Source organism: Fukomys damarensis, unplaced genomic scaffold, assembly GCF_012274545.1.
Source record: "Fukomys damarensis isolate Sample0158 unplaced genomic scaffold, DMR_v1.0_HiC HiC_scaffold_7, whole genome shotgun sequence".
Lineage (NCBI taxonomy): Eukaryota > Metazoa > Chordata > Mammalia > Rodentia > Bathyergidae > Fukomys > Fukomys damarensis.
In genome coordinates this window covers 40600465-40618466 of record NW_022900919.1, presented here as the reverse complement: position 1 = coordinate 40618466, position 18002 = coordinate 40600465, and the positions used below count along the sequence as shown (strand labels likewise).

Sequence of the window (18002 nt, the reverse complement as noted above, 5' to 3'; positions counted from 1 at the left end):
GCAAAGCAAAAAGCAACCATTGGGAGCCAGAGGAGGAAGATAATAGTAGGGCGAAGGAGTCCAGGAAGAGAGAGGAGAGGAGCGGTCAGGACTGGACAGTGTTTGCCTGGTGACTATCCTCAGCTTCCTCTTCTCTGCTTTGTGTGTGTGTGTGTGTGTGTGTGTGTGTGTGTGTGTGTGTGTGTGTGTTTGGCAAAGCAACCATTGGGAGCCAGAGGAGGAAGATAATAGTAGGGCGAAGGAGTCCAGGAAGAGAGAGGAGAGGAGCGGTCAGGACTGGACAGTGTTTGCCTGGTGACTATCCTCAGCTTCCTTGGATCTCTTCTCTGCTTTCTTCCCTCTCTCTTTTCACAGCATTGTTGGTATGTAGTTCACACTCCCTTCAAATCATCCATTGAAAATGTACCATGGGCCGGGCATGGTGGCACAAGCCTGTAATCCCAGCACTCAGGAGGCTGAGGCAGGAGAATCACTGTGAATTCAAGACCAGCCTGGACTACATAGTGAGTTCCAGGTCAGTCTCAAGTATATAGTGAGACCCTGTCTCAAAAAAACAAACAAAAAAAAAAAAAGAAAGAAAGAAAGAATGGTACCATGGTCCTTAGCACATGCACAGCAGTGTGCCGTTGTTGCCACAGGCTAATCTTAGCGTGTGCTCATCACCCACAGTGAGCCCTGCACACAGTTTCAATCATTCTCCAGTCACGCCGACCCCTACCCTGGCCCTAGAGAACTGCGGGTCTCCTTTCTCTATAGATCTCCAATTTTCACATTGCTTACAAGTGGAATCACACAGTATGCAGTCTTCTGTGACTAGCGTTTTCACTTAGCACATTCTGAAAGTTTGTCCTCCTTGACTCACGTATCAGCACACCCTCCTGTTGTGATGAAAAGCCTTCTTTGTAAGGATATACCACAGTTTATCCATTCATTAGTTGGTGCTTTGTGTGGCTCTTTCCACTTTTTACTATGAAGAAAGCCGCTATGAACAGCTGTGTAAGCTTTGTGTGCACACATCTCTTCACTTGTCTTGAGAACGTATGTAAAAGTATAATTTCTGAATCAAAGTGTAAGTCTATGTTTAACCTTTTGAGACTGTCAAAGTGTTTTCTAAAGGGAGTGCCCCATCTCCATTACGCTAGCAGTCAGTATCTGAGGTTCTTTTCCTCCACCCTCACAGCTATTTTTTTATTATAGCATCATAGTCAGTATAAAGTGGTATCTTATTGTACTATTTATTTATTTATGCGGTACTGGAGATCGAACTCAGTTCCTTGCACTTGCAAAGCAGGAAGTGGAACGATGAGCCAAATTCCCTGCCCTTTTTAATTATTTTTGAGACAGGGACTCACTATGTACTTATATAGCTGGCCTTGAACTCCGTATGTAGTCAACCTATTCTCGAACTTGAGGCAGCCCCCCTGCCTCAGCCTCCTGAGGGCTGGGATTACAGGCCTAGGTCACTATACTTGGCCTTCACTGTACTTTTTTCTCTCCTTTCTTTCTTTCTTTCTTTCTTTCTTTCTTTCTTTCTTTCTTTCTTTCTTTCTTTCTTTCTTTCTTTCTTTCTTTCTTTCTTTCTTTCTTTCTGTACCAGGGTTTGAACTCAGGACCTTGCACTTGCCAGGCAGGCGTGGATCCACTGAACTACATCCCTGGCCCTTCATTGTGCTTTTTATTCACCTTTCCCAAGTGGCTAATGGAAGGGCTGGGGACGTAGCTCAGTGGTTCCACTGTCTGCTGCAAAAGCATAAGGACCCGAGTTCGATCCCCAGTACCAAAAAAAAATAAATGTGTTATTCTAATGGCTAGTGGTATTTAGCATATCATCTTGTGCACATTCACTGTTTTTATATCACCTGTGGTCAAATGTCTATGCAAATCCTTTGTTTATTTTTTCATAGGGTTATTTGGAGTTTGTTGTTGCTCAGTTGAAAGAGTTATGTATTCTAGATGCAATTGTATAATATAATGTGTATTTCTCCCATCTTGCAGGTGTTTTTTTTTTTTACTTTCTTAAAGCCTAACGTTTTTAGTTTTGATGAAATCCAATCATTTATTTTGTCATTTGTGGTTCTGATGCATTGGCTAAGAAATTGTTGCTTACTCCAAAATCGTAAAGATTTACATCTATGTTTTCTTTAAAGAGTTGTATTATTTATTTCTTACATTTAAATCTTTGAGCCATTTTGAATTCACTTTTGTATATAGTGTGAGGTAGGGACCTTGCTTTGCTATTTTGCCTGTGACGATCCAGTTCTTCCAGCATCATTTGTTAAGAACACCATCCTTTCTGCCACTGAACCGTTCTCATAGCTTCCTCAGAGCACAGTCACCACAATTATAAGGGTTTATTTCTGTGCCTTCGAGTCCATCCCATTGACCTAGATGCCTGTCCTAGGGCCAGGGGTGTGCTGTGCTGTCGATCGCGATGGCTGGGCCTGGATGGTGTGGATGACCTGGTGGAGAAATACTCTGACCAAAAACAATCATTTTCATGGAGGAAGAAGGGAGATGCATCCTTTTTTTTTTCTTTTTGCTGTATTGGGGATCAAACTTGCAACTCAGGTGTAGCGCCACTGAGCTAAATCCCTGGCAGGAGATGTATTTTTGAGTACAGCCCTACAATTACCTTTCACTGGTTGAAAGAGTGAACAGTTAATATTCACACAAAAATCCAAAGTATTTGCAAGAAGTAGAACAGTGGGAACTCATTTTCCCTGGGATGAGGCGGGTGTAAACTGGTCGGACCACTTTGGAAAAGCATTTGGCCCTATCCAGTGGCAATGAATGTGCAATTCCATTCCTAGATAAACACTGTCCGTGTGACCTAGAGGACAGGGTAGTCTTGTCCAAAACAGAGGAACTGAAAACAACCCAAATGTACATAACACAAATGGAGAAATAAAATACAGTACAACTGTTGCACTGGAATTCTTCACAGCTACACAGATTGTACCACGGCTCCAGGCTTCAACAATCACTGACGGACGGGGTCCAGAAGAAACGTACGGCATAAAGAGACGCGAAATCACCCAGTGTGCTTTTTGCAAATAGAAGGACTTGTAAGCGAATTCAAAGAAAAGCAGTGAGTGGAGAAACATGAAATTCCCGGATGGTGGTCGCCAAGGACATGGCCAGGAGGGAGAACAGAGGAGGCTGCAGAAGTCGATCCTAGGAATCCGTGTCCAGAGCCCAGTGACAGCTCCCCCAGGGCGGATTCTGGAATAAATTCTCTTCCTGGCTCACGAGGGCAACCCATACATTCTTTCAGGTTGGCTATTGTCTTTCATCTTCTAAGATGAGGCGAAGTCCCCTGCGAGAAATCTTTGGCTTTGGGTGAAACTTCATGAGCACCTGGGCCGCAGGGTTCCATTCCCCTCCAGATAATTTCCTGCTAAAACTGATTTGAGGAAAAAAATATACTGAGGTCAGAGAGAAGATAAAAAGGTAGAAAAAAAAGAGGAAATTTGTTATGTAAAATTTTTCTTTTTGCCTTTTTTTTTTTTTTGTACCAGGGATTGAACCTGAGACATTGTGTTTGCCAGGAAGGCAATGGGACCACTGAGCTAAGTCCCCAGCCCTTAAAATTTTTATTTTAAAAACTGCAACTCTAGGACCCAGTCAAAGTCACACAAGATTATTTATATCTGGACTCCAGATCTTTACTCCCTAGGTGAGCTTATGCTGTGAACTAAGTAAGTCAAAGGAGGATTTGTAACAGGACGGAGAGGCTGGGCCTACAAATACCCAGTGAATAACTAGACCTAAATTTTGTATCTCGTATTACCTAAAACTTTGAATATAGGACTGTCAGTTATTTAGGAAAGCCTGGAAAAGCAAAAGTTTTAGTCCTAAATTTACCTACTTTTCCCTTTCCAGATAAAGACACCAAGAACAGAGTAGCTACAGTAAGGTAGGTGTGGTGGCTCATGCCTGTAATTCTAGCACTTGGGAGGCTGAAGCAGGAGGATTGCAAGGTCCACCCCAGCCAGGGCAAATTAGAAAAACTGTATAAAAAAAAAAAAAAAAAAGTCATTTTCAGGACATAAAGGGACATCTTATTACCATCTTTTATGAAGCTGATTCCAGGCCCCCTGGAGCAATGCCTAAAAGTCCCTGTCCATTGTCTTAAAATCTCCTGAGCTGATGAAAAGTAGAGCCTTGCAGATGACCCTATGGTGAGATCACTTTTCTGGATATTCATCTTACGGGAAATGAATTGCTCCTCTCCCTTAACGGTTTCTCCAGACCTTTGGACACCAGAACTGAGGAAGTGAGGACCCAGACCCCAGACACCGCGGCGCCCATAGAGCAGCCCCTTCCCTTGTGAGGGCCACGCCCTACTCTTCATCAGCCTGTGTCCCCTCCCCTTGCCCCTGAGGGAGCCTTGCCCTCCTCTGCTTTGCTGTCTACTCTGCCTGCTGAGCCTTCCTGAATCCCTTTCTCCAGGAAAGAACCTGCCTGGCTCTCTGGCTCCCCTCCCAGGGACCTGCCCGACCCCTTCCAGTGACAGTGCGTGACTCAGAGATACTAGCAAGAGAGAATGAGTGAAAAAAAGCACAAATATCAGAAAAAGAAGCACGGGGAAGGGAAAATGCAAACCAAGGCCGATTGAGAACTCACTAGAAAATCTTCACCTCAGAGAGAAACTGTTGCAATAAATTATAGCACAGTGATCCTGAGGTCCACCTGCTCGCAGGACAGATGGGGGGACAGCAGGATGCCTCAAAAGGCCACTGGCAGAGCTAGGGCACCAGGAGATGGGGTGCATAATGTGAGAGCTCTTCCTGGCTCAGCGCGGAGGAGCAAGTGACTTTCTGGGAAAGCAGGTCATGGAGAGGGGCAGGGGAGGGAGTTGCCCTCTCTGCAGATAAAACCTCTTAGGAGATATTTAGCTCTTCAGTCTGTACAAAGATGTGAGTACGACAGGAAATAAAAATAAGGAATAGAAAGAAGCCCTCTTGAGCTGGGCATGGAGGCACATGCCCGTGCTCCCAGTACTCGGGAGGCTAAGGCAAGAGGCTGAGGCTGTGAGTTCAAGGCCAGCCTGAACTGCATAGCAAACCCCATCTCAAAAAAGAAGCAAAATGAGAAGAAAAGAGAGGACCCTTTTCCTGAGCAGCACCCTGTTCTGCAGGAGGCTCTGCCCACCTCCTGCTGCTGCACCTTCCAGGCCACCCCACCAGCACTGGGTCTCCCAGGGACAGGGCCCAGGTGTGGCTTCCCGGCCAGTCCCAGTGCAGTCGCCCAGGACACAGGGGTCACCATAAGGCCCTCAGGCCCCAGTGTCCAATGTGCCGGTGCTGCTGTCCCTCCCAGCCCAGCCCTGCCCCACCCCAGTGCCTCCCTTTCCCTGGCCACATCTCCTGGCCACTCCCTCTGGTGCTTGGTTTCTCTCTGTCCCCGTTTATCACAGCCAAACATCCAGCTGTCACTGGGGACAAGAATGAAGTCACCAGTGAAGGGACTGACGCTGTGAAAGTCCCACCGTGGCAAGGAACTGGGACTGGCCAGAGAGGCTCAATTGAAGGGGAACAAAAGCCCCATGTCCCTGGCAACTAGAAATCAATAATAGATAGATAACAAGAAAATCCCCAATGTACTTTGAACACTAAATAACATAGGCAAAATAATCTACAGGTTAAAGAGAGCGTCTCAAAGCAGATTTTAAAGGAAAATGAAATGAATGAAAATAAAAATATAATATATCCAAATATGTGAGGCACAGTTAGAGCTGTGCTAAAAAGAAAGTTCATAGCACTAAATGCATACATCAGAAAACAAGAAAAGTCCCAAATCAACAACCCAGGATTTCCCTCAAGAACCTACAAAAAGAATAAGCCCCCAAATAGCACGAGAATGGAAATAATAAAGAGGACAAATCAATGAAAATCAAGATATAAAAACGCAAAATTAGTGGAGAGTTTGCCATTTGACAATTTAAGTTTAAAACTGAAAACTTCTATGAAGATAGATAAAGCCGGGCATAGTGAGTTCCTGGTGAGTCTCAACCACATAGCGAGACCCTGTCTCAAAAAACCAAAACACAAACAAACAAACAAAAAACCCCAAAAATGGGAAGAAACAAACAAAGAAAAATAATAATAATTACAAATATCTCTAAAATAGTTTAGAGATTATAATATTCAAATTACTAATATCAGGAGTGAAACTGCAGTTACCTCAGCAAACGCCAAAGGGTAATATAAAGGAATACCACGCACAGCTCTGCGTATGTGGATTTAATAACAGATTACATGGACCAGTTCTTGAACAAGCACAAACTAGCAGTGCATGGTGGTCCCTGCCTGTGATTCCAGCGACTTTGAGGGCTCACACAGGAGGATGGCAAGTTGGAAGCCAGCCTGGGCAGCCTAGTGAGACACTCTCGGAATGAAAGCAGCTTGCTTGTAGCTTAAACCTTGCCTCACACGTGTGTGGACCTGGGGATTTCTGGCTTACACACGCACACATTCAAAAATCATGACATAGAGAGAGATCACTTGAGCAGCTGCATAACTGAAACTGAATTTACAGTTCATTTTCTAAAAGAAATAGAAATTGTTTTTGTTTGTTTGGTTGTTGTTTTTTTGAGACAGGGTCTCACTGTGCAGTTGAGACTGACCTGGAACTCACTGTGTAGCCCAGGCTGGTCTCGAACTCAACAGTGATCCTCCTGCCTCAGCCTCCTGAGTGCTGGGATTACAGGCATGCGCCACCACGACCTGCTTAAAATATAAATTGGTAATGCAGATAATTTCCCTGGAGAATTCTACCAAACATTCAAAGGACAGTGAAGTCCAATTCTATAAAACCTCATGGGAAGCAGAAGGAGAAAGAATTCACTTCAGGAAGCCAGCATTATCTTCACACCATGACCCAATGAGATGGAAAGAGATGGGGGGAAGAGAAAAAGAGAAGGAGGAAAGGAAGAAAAGAAAGAAAGAGAAAGGGAGGAAGGAAGGGAAGGAAAGAAAAAGAGAGGGAGGAAAGGAAAGGAGGAAGGGGAAAACTTCGGATTATTCATTTGTACATACAGCTGGTGAAGACACTCCGGGCCTGCAGCCCTACAAGCCTCAGTGCACAAAATCTCCGCTAGAGGGCGCGCCTGTCTAAGCTTCCACTACCTCTGAACGTTAACTGCTGTGCCCCCACTAAACAATGAATATAATTATTCATATGTTTAACTACCAACTGATAATATCCCTTAGTTTAAATTAAAGATAACAGCAATCAGCAATTTATTACCAAGAAAAATATAATTAGATCTTTACAAGGGATTTGATTTTGTTTTCAACTTCAATTGTAAGACTAAAGTTGTAAATTCGAGGCCAACCTGGGCTTCCCAGTGAGTTCAAGGTCAGTCTTAACTACATAGTAAGACTTTTGCTAAAAACAAACAAACAAACAAACAAACAAACAAAAATCAAAACAATTCAGTTCAGGATAGACAGGGAACTAGGGGTTTTTGTTTTGGTTTGGTTTGAACTAAAAATGCCAAATTCTATCAAAGTATATTTGGCATGTGAGTTTTCACAAAAAAATGTTCTAGTGAGCATTTATGAGATATGTGATTTATTTACATTATGTGAAGTGACAGGAAGCTGGCCCCCTTACCTCACCCTTAGAAATCCAGGAAACAAGGTATATGTAAGTTTCCTACATGATCTCTCTACCTAGCGGGGAAGTGCATTTAGCCAATCTTCCTGAGGATAGTAAAATATCATCTCGGAGAATGTGAGGCTGCACGAATCAGGGCCTCTGGAGGACTGGCCTACCCTGCAGACTGCAGAGGCCGGTGGATGGCCATTGTGTGAGAACAGGGGCCGCTCGCTTCCATCCAGCGGTGTGCAGATGGATTTGGAAATGGCCAGACGATGTGACCAGACGAAACGGGAAGGGCGCTGAGGCCTCACTTACACAGAAGTGATCCCAACAACTGCCGCCTGATGAAAGCTGGGTGAGGCAGAAAGCGACAGCTGAGAGGAAGCGGCAGCAGGAGGCCGACACACTGCCCTGTGGTCTGGGGGGGGCACCAGGGCGAGTGGGCAGGGACAGCAGAGCGAGGTACACGAGATTTCTGTCGGAGTGGGGTGACACTGGACAGGTCTCGGGTAGGGCCGTGGCAATGAATGAGGAGACCCCGAGATTCCCGGCTCAGAACTGAGAGGCCAGCTTGTCCGGAAGATTCCCTCCAAATATGGATATCACTGAGGGCATCAGTTAGAGAAAGGGATACTGAGGCAGTAAGGGAAATCTTCAAGGAGTAAAGACCTTTGGTGTCTTCCCCAGGCCTTGGGAGACAACCGTCACCAGGAGAGAAGAGCAAGGAAAATGTTCCAAAAACGAACCATGAAGCGGGGGCGCTCACCCCACATCAGCACCCACAAAGGACCTGAAAGAAGATGTCAGCATCTTGAAAGAACAAAGGGGAAAAGAGAAGTTTCTTCGGGGCTGCCATCTCCAATGTGGAGCTACTCAGTCCTACTCCTGAACAGTTGGGATGTGCCTTGTGTGACCGAGGAACTGAATTTGTAATGGAACCTAACGAAAATTGTGTTGAAGCGACTGAATCTGTAACACATTGTCAGCGTTCCATTACTGCCATCAGTACCGGAGGCAATCGGCTTCTAAGCAGGGCAGGTTTCGCTCTTGTTTCAGAGCTTTCCATCCGTGGTGGTTGGGCTGCATCACTTCTGGGAAGCAGCACAGCAAGACAGGAGACACAGGCACAGCAAGATGCCCTCCTCGGGGAGGCAGACGGAGTAGGAGATGGGGGGGTGGGGCCAGTCTCCTTCAAGGCCACACCCACAGTGGCCAGAAGTCCTCCAATCAGGAGCCACCTCTTAAAGGTCTCACCACCTCCCAGCAGGGCCAAGCTGATGACCAAGACTTTAGGACATAGGCCTTTGGGGGTCATATCAGATCCAAACGAGAGCAGATATAGATTTTTTTTCTTGTTAACCACAGTTTTATTGGTTTGGTAGGACGACATTTCATTTTAACCTCTGGAAATCTTAAGCTGAGTTGTGTTTTATGTATAAAAATACAAACAAGATTTCAAAGATTTAGTATGGGAAAGAGCGGATATAAAGTATCTCATTAACACTTTTATACTTTTTACATGTTGAAATATATTGGGTTACATAAAATATATTGTTAAAATTCATCATCTGCAGCCAGGTGTGGTGGTGCACACCTCTAACTTCAGCTGGCGGACTGAGGCTGGAGGATTGCAAGTTCGAGCCCAGCTTGTGCACTCACGACTTGACCAGTCTCTGTCTGAAAAGCAAAAATGGCTGGTGCTCACACCTGGATATGTGAGGCTGGAGCTTCCTGCAAGACCTCTGAATGGAGATCTTGAGTAGTGCTCTGGCTTTCGGGCTGGACAGTTCAAAGGAGGAGGCTGGAGACAGAAATAAGAACACTGTCAGTGTTTCGATGGTATTTACAGCTATGAGCCATAAATTCTAAGATCACGGAATTTTAGACCAGTTGGAAATCAGTTCCCAGTCACTCCATCTTTTTGAATAGCCATGGTATACACAACTCCAGTTCCTTTGCTCCTAACGATATTTTGCTCTATGTCATTTTATGATGAACCTTGCAGCAGCTGATGGGGAAACAGGATGCAGAAGCCAGGCTGCATCGGCACAGTTTATCGTGAGAGCACCTGCGGTTACCCATCCAAGCTGCCCACTGTCTGCTCCCCTTGCCCCTCTCGAGTTGCCTCACCTCACCGCATATATTTCCCTCAAGACCCAGACTTTTGTTGCAATGAACAAAATGTTGACCAAGAGGCTTTTCAAAAGAACCAGTCTCAGCATGCAGCCATGTGGGCTAACCAGGGAACCAGAAATTCTGTCCACACCCTCAGCAAATTTCCCTCACCGTAACATACACTGCAAAACAGGAGGGAAAGGGGAACTTGCAACTGATGAGTCCTTCTTCCTTTTTCTAGTTCCTTAGTTATCTCTAAAAAAATAATAATAACTCTTGATCACCACTGTTTGACCCAGGGTTGGTTCTACATTCTGCTTCCCTCCAGACCCCCAGGCCTCCCTTCACGTAAATGATGGGGAAGGCATTGAAAATGCTCCCAAGCCAGAGGATGGTGAACCTCAGAAGTCAGGATTTGCAAGGGTGTCTGTTACCGGCAGAATTAGTACCCTTAGCAATAATGGAGCTGAGGAAGTCATTCCCTTCCCCCCATTTAATATCCGAGCCTGGCCTATTCTTCCTCCCATTCTCCTAAAAGAGGTAGAAAATAAAATAACAAAAACCCAGGATCTCTGAGGCTCTAGATGAGAGTACATGCATGTTTGATCTCCTAGCCTGACCTTCAGTCATCCTCACCCTACTCAAACCTCAGTAAGGGTTATACATACGTACTGCATGTCATGCATATAATTGAGGTCCTCGTCCAAGTTTCCCCCAATGGCTGCATCGTACGTAATTATGGTACAGATTTTAAAATGTGTATTTAAATTAAGTTGGGAGCTGGGTGTGGTGGCGCAGGCCTATAATCCCAGCACTCGGGAGGCTAAGGCAGGATCGCCATGAGTTCAAGAACAGCCTGGGCTACACAGTGAGTTCCAGGTCAGTCTAAAGTACATAGTGAGACCCTGTCTCAAAAATCCATAAATAAATGTTAATTAATTAATTAAATTGGCAGAGTGTGTGTACAGTTCTATGTCACTGTACCTATTTATTTATGGATCTGGAAATTGAACCCAGGGCCACTGCACTAAGCTACATCCCCAGCTCATTTTCATTTTGAGACAGGGTCTTGCTAGGTTACTAAGTTTCCCTGGCTGGTCTCAAACTTGTGATTCTCCTGTCTCAGTCTCTAAGAGTGTTGAGAATACAGGCATGCAACACCATCTCCAGTTTATAAAGAGTCAGGTAAGGGCCGGGGACTTAGCTCAGTGGCACCATGCCTGCCTTGCAAGCACAAGGTCCCAAGTTTGATCCCTGGTATGGGGGTGTGTGTGTGGTAGAGAGGTTGGGGGGGTTGGGGGAATAGCCAGGTAACCAGCACTGCACTCAAATACAGAATTCAACCAATGCAAACATCATTTAGGTGCTGTCATACCTGGTCCGAATGAGACCTTCGCAACCCAACAGGATGCTCTCAGCAAACAACAGCCCATTCTCGGTAAACAGAACAGATAATTAAAAAGAGAATTTAGGATGGAGTACACAACCTGTCCAGCACCAAGAAGTCCAATGATTGTCTGCACACCTGTACTGACCGTTCTTGTACCCTCAGTCATGAACATTCCTTATATTCCTGGTTCCATATACATTTTAGGACTTTTCTTCTAGTTTGTTGAAGAATATGTTGGAATTTTGATTGGGATTGCATCACATATGTAAGTCACTTTTGGTACTACACTCATTTTGACAATGTTAGTTCTGCCTATCTAGGAATAGGAACGTTTTTTCCATTTTCAGGTTACTTCTTGGATCTCCTTTTGCGGAGCACTGTAGCTTTTGTTGTAGAGGTCTTCCCCTTCCTTGGTTAAGTTAGTACCTAGGTGTTTGATTTTTATTTTATTTTATATGTAGTTCAGACTGGCCTTGAACTCACTCGTCTAGGCTGGCCTCAAACTCAGTGGTCCTCCTGCCTCGGCCTCTTCAGAGCTGGGATTACCAACATGTGCCACCATGCCCAGCACCCAGGTCTCTCAGCTACAGTGAATGGTATTGCTTTCTCGATTTCTCAGTGTGCTCATTGTACGTGCATAGGAATGCCTAATCTTTGTGTGTTAATTTTGTATTATGTCACTTTGCTGAATTTATTAGTTCTTAGAGTCTTTAGGTGGAAATTTTTTTAAGTTTTTCATGTTAGAGATAATGTTGTCTGTGAACAGTGATAATTTGGCTTCTTCCTTTCCTATACATATCTTTTTTCTTTTGCTTGCCTGATTGCTCTGGATAGTTTCAAGGACTATATTGAACAGGAGTGGTGATGGAGGACATCCTTGTTCATGATTTTAGAGAAAAAGCTTTTAGTTTTCCCCCATTCAATATGGTGGTTGGTTTGTCATAAATGGTTTTTCTCAGACTGAAATAAGATCTTTCAGTGTCTATTTTACTCCAGGTTTTTAATCATGAACGCATATTGGATTTTGTCAAAGGTTTTCTCATCTTTTGGGATGATTGTGTGATTTTTGTCCTTGTTTCTGTTTGTGTGATGTAGTAGATTTATTGATTTATGAATGTTGGAGACCTTATATCTTGGGATATAGCCACTTTCTCCTTTTTTTCCCCTTCCAAACAACCTTTTCTCCTTGAGCACTTCTTTTGCATTGCTTTTCCTTTCTCTTTTCTTATTTTTGCCTTAAAATAAATGTCAGTCTTTCACCTTCACCCACCATTCTGACTTGTTCATTGAACAGGACCGTAAGATTCTGGAAAGCATGGCTGACCCCACGGCACTCAGAACATCCATTTCACGGAAGGCTTCTCTGCAGCACAAAGGAATGGACTGTGATGGTGGTCAGTGAACACCGCAACTGGGGTAGATCTCTAGGGCACTATGCTGAGAGCAAAAAAAAAAAAACATCTAAAGGGTCACGCTTCCATCTGTATGTGAGCATTAGAAGGCTCCATATAAATTATGGAAACATTCTTTATAATCATAGCCCCTTCCTGGGAGGCTGAGAAAAGAGGATCGCTGTGAGTTCGAGACCAGCCTGGGCTACATAGTGAGTTCCAGGTCAGTCTCAACTACATAGTGAGACCCTGTCTCAAAATAAACAAATAAATAAATAAAAAATAAAACAACACTAACATGCCATCTTACCTGCTATCAAGAATTTAAAAGAGGGGCTGGGGATTTAGCTCAGTGGTTCCACCACCTGCCTTGCAAGAGCAAGGACATGAGTTTGATACCCGGTACCCTCCCCCAAAATAAAAAAAACTTAAAAGAAACAAATGATGGCAATGCTCTGGGGAAAAGGCACCCACCCTTCTACATTATTGGTGAGAGTATAAACTGGTATAATCACTGTGGAAATCAGAATGGAGATTCCTCAAAAAACTAAAATTAGAAATTCCATTCCACCCAGCTAGTCTTCTTCTGGGTAACTCCTTGAGAGAAAAACACATCGTATTACATATACCCACAGATGAACAAAGAAAATTATGTATTTACATTCAGCTATAAGGGATAAATTTAAGTCATTTGTAGGAAAATGGATACACCTTGAGAGCATAATAGTGAAATAAATCAGATACACAAGCTTCAGTATTGCATAGTTACCCTTATATGAAAAGTCCAAAGTACAAATAATTTAAAGAGCAAAATAATGGAAAGATAATAGGAAACAGAGAGCCAGATATTTTGTAAATGTGGAGGGCTCTAGAGATGGAGGGAGCAGCAAGAGAGGGCCGGGGAAGAGGAAGTAACAAAAGGACTGGTGCAGTACGTACAGTACCAACTCCCCGGGATGAGTGTATTATGTAAAGCAAGGGGAACTAATTTTTACAAAGGAGTCTGGGAGGGGCTGCCATGAACATTCTGGCAGGAGGAGGAAGGTGGATCATCACGGAGTCGATGAGCAAGTCCCGGGCCAGGTGGGAGCAGTGCTGAGAAGATGGTTCCGTGCTAGTTTCAGGAGCAGGTTTCTCACACGGCAATGAAGTCAGATCCCTTTTGGACACCTTTTTCTCTGTCTCTAACGCTGGGTAATGAGACCTTTGTTCATAACGGGTCAAACAGTTCACACATAAAGCCTTGCTGAGCACTCAAAGCACACAAGGCAAGCAAGCCGCCTGGACAAGTCCTGCTTGCTGAGCACATCCCCTGAGATGGAAGCATTTATGCCATGAAAACGATGCCTCACTGGTTTGTTGTTTTGTTTTTGGTGGTACTGGGGATTGAACTCAGAGCTTCATACATGCTAGGCAAGCGCTCTGACACTGAGCTACATCCCCAGCCCTTTTAATATTTTATTTTAGAGACAAGGTTTTTGCCGAATTGCCCAGGCTTGGCTCAAACTTGCAATTTTCCTGTCTTAGCCTCCTGAGCAGCTGGGATTACAGGTGGGCCAGTCTGGACTGAGACACACATGGAACAAGGCAAGCAGCTGTCAAGCAGACAATAGCCAGCCACTCTGGGAATTCAGGGGGAAGGGGCACTGTGCTTCCTCTTGGAAATGCTTGGAAATTTGCAGAAGACACCCAGACTGCTGAGCTGGTTTTGCAGAGAGGTGAATTAATGGAAAAATGGTGGAAGCCAAGCACTCTTTGGAGCGCATGCTGGGGCGGTGGGGGGTTGGCGGGCTAAGATGGAAGATGTTGGCAAGGAGGCCAGAGGGCACAGGAAGCAGAGGGTTCATGAGACAGGAGCTGCATCTCGCAGAGCAGCAAGAGCATGGGCTGGCCCTGGGCTCATCCAACTGGAGATGGCTTAACCGAGCTGCAGTCTGCCAAGTGGTTATCCCATCTCCACAACACGTCAGGTGAACACCAGCCTGAACTACTTAATACTTCTGTTAACATTAAGACCGTGAAGTACATTCAGGAGGAAAAGGCAGGCTACTGAGCCATAAGCGTGGTATTTAAGAGCTGCCTTGGAGCACGTATGGGCCTGGAGGACATGCACAAAGGGCAGAGTCCATCCAATTATTTGAGGGGAAGCACGCAATGTGTCTCTTAACTGAGTTTCAAAGAGATTTTACAAGAAGGATGTGAGAGGTCCAACAGAATTAAGGGAGGGCCAAGGAGCCAGGCAGAAAGCACAGGAAACCAGGAACCCCCGTGGGCTTCATGGCGCAAATCAGAGCAGTCACGCAGGTGGGGACACACAGCTAAGGCTTGTTCCAGCCCTGGTTAGGGCACAATGAGCAGGAAGGGCCGGGAGTGCTGCTCTCAGGCTGTAATTCAGCAAGTTTGTAACAAACAGGCCAATTAGCTTCGAACACATGTAGCTGCTTCTATACATGTGTAAGGGTCCATCTTGTATCAGTCCAATATTCTTGGGTGTAATCAAAGAATCTGGGCGCAGGCCACTGTCAGTGGGGGCAGACAGGAGGCCGCAGGGCGGAGGGAGTCTGGGGCAGCTGATCCCAGAGCAGAGTGGGCCAGGCCGGGTCGGGCCGAGCAGAGCAGATCGGGGTGCTGCGCAGCGGCTGGGCCCCGAATCCTCCGGCATCCCTCAGAGCAGGGGCCCTGCTCTGGCACCTTCCTGGCGGGAAAGAGTGAATCATGGGGCTGCGTGTGGGGAATAAGTACCATCTGGGTGTCAAGAGCGGAGGCGACATCTCCCTGGCTGCCAGCATCGCCTCTGGTGAAGTGGCCATCAAGCTGTAGCTCGTGAAGACGAAGCACCCGCAGCTGCACATCGAGAGCAAGTTCTACAGGATAACGCAGCGGGCAGTGGGGATCCCGTCCATCGGGTGGTCCAGCCCTGCCTGGACGACCTCTTCAGCTTCTGCTCCCGCAAGTTCAGCCTCAAGACCGTGCTGCTCCTGGCCGACCAGAGGACCAGCCGCTTTGAGTGCATCCTCTCCAAGAACTTCATCCACCTGGACGTCAAGCCCGACAGCTTCCTCAAGGGCCTGGGAAAGAAAGGTAACCTGGTGTACAGCACTGACGTCGGCCTGGCCGAGAAGTACCGGGTCGCTCTACCCAGCAGCACGTCCCCTACCCGGGAAACAAGAACCTCACCACGGGCACTGCCCACCGCGCCTCCGTCAACACCCACCTGGGCTTGGAGCGGAGCCTCCTGGACCACCTGGAGAGCCTGCGCTGTGTGCCAGGGCGTGAGTGGATCGGTGAGATGTCCACGCCCCTCGAGGTCCTCTCCAGGGGCCCCCCCCAGAGTGCTCTGCCGCTCCCTGCCATTCGATGGCCCACCCGACTCTTCCTCCCCGCTCCAGCTCTTCCGAAACCTCTCCGCCGGCGGGGCTTCTCCTGTGATGGCGTCTTTGACTGGAACATGTTCGGATTCCCACGGCCCCTTCACGCAGCCCCCTGCCCTTCCCGGACGGCCCCAGGACTTGGACCGGGAGCACCGGGGCGCCTGCGAGGAGGATCGACCCTTCGATCCACCGCCACCCGGCCCCGTAGGGCTTCCACCCCCGCCTCCCGCGTCCAGCAGGCTGGCGATGCTTCTCCCAGAGCCTTCTCTTGGGTCGGCCTGGAGAGGAAGGTGAGCATGAGGCTGCACACGCGCGCCCGCCAACTTCGCGTCCTCGGACCTCACTGGGCAGCAAGAGGTCTGACCTCCTCAGGAAGGATGGCTTTGGGCACCATCGGCCAGTGTTTGCTCAGTGTCTTCACTGTATTGTCTTTGAAAAACAAAAGTTCTGTGCTACACCCCACCTGCAGGAGGGGGCCTCTCGGCATTGGAGATGCAGCCCTCAGAGGTGGTCCGAGGAGCTCGTGTTGGGAGTGGCTTGGTCCAGAAGGCAGGTCTCACGCCCTCGGACTTCAGGCAGACGTGCACCACCCCAGCCTGAGATGCCAACAGTCAACTTTCTGCATTGGGCTTCCCCAGTGTCACCCGGAGCATCCGGGTCCCTCGCCCACCTCTCCGTGAAGACCCCAGGGGCCACCACGCCTATGCGTGACCTGTGCTCCCAGGACGGTGGGTGCCCGCCTCAATGGCCGGGCCAAGCTTCTGTTCTCTTCCTTCTAACAAGGACGGGGGACAGCGTCCTCCACATCCCTCAGAGCAGAGGACACCGCCGCCACCACCACCCGATGTCAGCCAGTGGCGACCCCATCTTCCACTGCTGGCCCAAGGCAGCGTCCGCAGAGGCTGCTCCCAGACAGCATTGGCCGTGTCATCAATTCGTCCTGACCGTCACTCAAGATCCCTCCCCCACGCCTGCCTTCCCAGGAGGAGCCTGGGGCCCGGGGCCAAGGGTTGGATTCCTCCATCCTTCCTGGTTCATGTCCGCTTTTCTTAAATTTTATTTTATTTTTGTTTTCTCCATCTGTGTATTTCCTAATCTACTTACCTGTTTCCTCTTCCTTTTTTTAAATTAAAGAGCAAAGCTTTTTATTACTTTATAATTTAAAAAACTGAAAAAAAAATACTAAAGAACTCGGGGTAATTTTGTTCTTTTTTCCTGTGTAAATATTGGACTTTTATGAGCTTTATTGTGGTTAATTTGAAGTAATAAAGTAGAAAAGGATAAAGTGGAAAAAAAAATCAAAGAATCTGCTTCTTGTTAGAAGAAATTTATGTCCAGGAAGAATGAACAAAGTATCAAGAGATAAAACAAAAATGAATAAAATAGAACATGAAAATCTCCTTGGATCAAAATTCAAACCAAAGGGCCTGGGGTGTAGCGCAGTAGCACTGTGCCTGCCTGGCAAAGGCAAGGTCGAGTTCAACCCCCATTACCACACACACACACTTTTAAAAAATCAGTGACACCGGGGGAAAGTACCATGTCCCAGGTGTCCTTCAATCTGTCATTAATCAGATCATGTACCAAGGTTCAGACTGAGTTTTGAGGGAGACAATCACAAGATCACCAGTGGTTGAAAGAGACAAAAACACAATAATCAAATGCTAAAACACAAGCAAGCAATAAGAGAAAGAGCCAATTCAACAGGAATTCATTACAGAACCTGAAAAAGACCTCAAAATAATTTAGGTTTTGGACTGATTTAGCTCAGTGGTTCTGCCGCCTGCCTCGAAAGCACAATGGCCCAAGTTCAAATCCCAGTACCCCCCAAATTTAGGTTTAGTATTCCAAGAGATGAAAGGAAGTTACATTTCCATTAATAAGAGAAAAACAATTATTTTCTAAAAAGGAATGAAATCAGATGGACATGAAGAGATAATTAGAAAATTTGTAAAGAAATTGTTCGTTTAGGTTTTTTTTTTTTGAGGTAAGGTCTCATTTATGCAGTTCAGGTTGGCCTTCAACTCACGCTATCCTTCTGCCTTAGACCCCAGAGTGCTGAGATTACAGATGCGCACTACCATGCCCGAACCTACTTTCTTCATTATTTTTGTTTTGTTTTCACAC

General features: G+C 46.3%; 1 long non-coding RNA gene and 1 pseudogene across 1 annotated transcript; both read left to right on the top strand.

The window, feature by feature from the left end:
• Positions 1-165: 165 nt before the first annotated feature.
• Positions 166-9963, top strand: LOC104850533. The gene is made up of 3 exons (XR_776997.2): positions 166-362; positions 3883-3916; positions 9614-9963. It is a non-coding gene; the product is annotated as an uncharacterized LOC104850533 (long non-coding RNA).
• A 4981-nt stretch (positions 9964-14944) lies between these two features.
• On the top strand, positions 14945-16238 carry LOC104850550 (annotated as a pseudogene).
• The last annotated feature ends 1764 nt before the right edge of the window (positions 16239-18002 follow it).